A 3,474-nucleotide genomic window follows, 5' to 3' on the forward strand; every position below is an offset into this window, starting at 1 on the left:
GGGCCGACTCACGAGGCAGACGAGTGCGAGGAGGGATGCACGTTCACCATCAGGAGTCAGACAGACATCCCAAATGAGGACGAGGAGGATGCGGAGTGTCTTTTAATCTCTACAAAAGCACCCTTTTTAAAACACGACATGTACACAACATAGAGAGGAAGAGTTATTTTATCTCAGGTGAATTGTGGGAAATGTAGTTTTTTTTTCCTTTTCTCGTGAGGATGAGAGAGGTATGCGGAAAGATGACGCATTGTGAGTACGTGCAGAGAAGCAGGCAGGGATCTCAGATGCGGTGGTTCGTTGTTGGTCACATGTCACTTGTGGTCACGTTTTTTGGCTCTGACTTTTTCCCCTATAACGAATTTCATTGAATCAGTGTCGGTGGAGAGGTGTGTGGGTTTCTTACTGGACCAAAAAGAGCGCCGGTGTGATGACTTGCAGGCCAAAATATGAATAAATAAACAAAAAAGAATAGCTCGTTGTATGAACAGCATTTCAATATAAGTAATTTCCCCCTGGGATTATTAAAGTATTTCTGATTCTGATTCTGAAGAGTAAGTATAATCAATATGTAGTTAGGACTCGCCCCGTCTAATATGTGGTAATAACTATATAATTGTACCTAAAACTGAAGCCTAAATCTGGACGTTTACTAACCTTCAAATTACCAAGTCAGTGCTCACTGGGAAGGTTTTTTGTTAAAAGATGCTATTAATCTAGAGTAAGCCTATTTAAAATGTTTTTGCCTAGTATCACCTTATTTTTCCTTTATACTTTTATACATTTATTAGTTTCAAATTGAAGTGTTTCATGCGTATTTGTCCCTGTATGAACATGTAGAAGCACTCGGATTTGCACAGTTATGTATTTTAAAGAGGGACAGCACCGGTAATTCATGGGTAATTCATGTGGAAGTTGCAGTAATGAATCGCAGCATGAGTGAATAGTGGGTTTCCCCCACTCATCTGACGTCTTAACACTACAATACAAGGGTTTCTCGCAGCTGCGCAGTGCAGTGAGTGCAGCATCCGCGCTACAGTGTGATGAAAGCCTGCTGCAGTGACCTTGAGACTTTGTCAGTGTTAAATTCAACTGCGCCATCTGCTGCCCAGATGCTCTCAGTGAAATGTCTCTGCAACAAGTGCCTCCAGCAGGCATGTTCAAGTTTGGGAGGAGTTGATTATCATCATCCCATCTGTAGTATTTTGTAGTGATTATTCTCATGATCAACCCTGTTTCTTTTAAACAGTACATTCATTGTATGAATGAGCAGGTGAACTGAAGCTCAGATACATTGGCAGCAATGGGTAAATACCAAAAATAAACTTAAAACTATGATTGATAATATTTAAAACTTATTGTCACATGACCACTTCTGTCTCTGGTTTCCTAGAAACAAGTTGTGGCTCGTCTTCCTCTGGGTTCAGATCAGTCTTATTATTCTTATGGGAACATGACAGTGATTGAAGCGGACATTACGTAGGAGGTTTCACTCAGTTTATTGATGAGTGGTGGAAGAAGTATTCAAATAATATACTTAAGTAAAAGTAATACCACATAATACTTATTCACTAATAAAAGTCCTGCATTCAAAGTTTTAGTTAAGCAAAAGTACAGAAGTGTTAACAAAAATGTACTTAAAGTATCAAAAGTAACAGTTGAAGGGTCCTTCTGTGTTATATTATTGTATAACTGGATTATTATTATTAGTGATGTGTTAATATGTAATTTCAGTTATCATATAAATGTAGAGCAGTAAAAAATAATAAACTATTATTTTCTGAATTTTGAAGTATACTAAAGAAATAAAGACATCTGACAGTTTGAGTTTAGTTTTGTTGTTTTTTCTCTGTCCCATGTATGTGTACATTCAATGTGTTGTTCAGACTATAGTATCACTTTAGGCTCGGGTAACAATTATTAAGTAAGAGTAAAAAGAAGTTCTAGTTTTCACAGCAGACATTTAGACGTAGTAGGAAAAGCACAAAGTATTTATTGTCAAAATGCCTTCAGTCACTAATGTATTGCACAAATATAGATAATTATTTATGTATACTAATTGTTAGCAAATTGCTCCCTGGTACCTGCTGCACTCTGCACTCACAGACGATTATGGAGGCGCTAGCAAAAAGTTGGTATCCAGCAGCTTTAGACCACAAACTGGATCTCACATAGCTGCACATTCTTTCCTCCTCTACAGCTCGTTGGAGCCAGCATCAGACTTACAATAACTACACTATACCTACATTCATTAAAAAGTTTGCCTCTGTCAGTGAATTTAAAACATTTTCCCATAACCCAGTGTAACCAGCCCTATGTGACGTTACATTACAGTGTCAGGCAGCCTGGGTGGAGGTGATGAGAGGCCGAGTTAGAGTGAAAGCTGGTTTGCTGCCTCACTCTGCTGCATATCTTTGAGGAACTGGCTGAATATGAGCTCCCTCCTCTCGGCCCTCTTGCTCCAACAAATCCCCAGTAAAATATATGTGCAAGTCAAACATATCGATGTGTAGTATTCAGGCCATTCACATCAGCCTGCAACCTTAATACTACCAAGAAATCCTTTTCATACACTACATCATGATGAAAACTTATTGCCACTGCCAAGCTAAGACTAATTTGCTCCAGTGGGGCTACTCACTCAGACTGTGGTTGTACTGGGCAGCTTCCAGGTGTGAACGTGTTGGACTGTGCGAGCAGCAGGGCGTTACTGGAAAGAGCTTTCAAGCTCAGTTACTATGAGTAAATAAAGACTTAAGACCCATACATTATGTATATACTGTGCATTTACTGATCCACACAGCTCAACCAACAACCAGTAGGCAAAGAAAATATCCTTTTTACTAAACCATGTGGTTCACTACTAACTAACACAACTTCCTCACTGAGCTGAGTGTGCATGATTTGTGTGGCCACTTAATGTCTGGCAGGAAACTTGTTATCATCACAGACAAATCATCAAGCTATTTTACAAACAGTTTCAGTTGCACCATTAAAGCCATTTTACTGTCACAAAACCAGATAATGTATGTGGGTTTTTTTTTTTCCAGCACAGTTCTTCACATCCTCCTCAGTCGAGGGCCTTGTTCGTGCAGAAAAACAAACTACACTGACATGCAAATGCACACCAGAAGTAATTTAAAAGATTAATATGAGATTGAGTTGAGGTAAGCTTCAGATGTCAAAAGCAAAACTATAAACATAAAGTTAAATAATATAGTTTTTAAAAATACTTTATACAATGTGAAACAGAAAATAGAGGAACAATATAAAATACAAGAGGCAGTAAATACAAGAAATGAAGTGTTATGTTTTAAATACTGAACTTAAATGGGGCCTATTATGCTCATTTCCAGCTCCACTAGAGTAGCTTTGCATAATTCACTCTTCATTTATCTTATACTACTACTACTACTTATACTTCACGTAGCCCCTCAGTTCATCCTCTGTCTGAAACAAGCCGTCTCTTTAAGC

This window comes from Morone saxatilis, unplaced genomic scaffold (assembly GCF_004916995.1).
Source record: "Morone saxatilis isolate NCDOM2014 unplaced genomic scaffold, NCSU_SB_2.0 Contig15, whole genome shotgun sequence".
NCBI lineage: Eukaryota > Metazoa > Chordata > Actinopteri > Moronidae > Morone > Morone saxatilis.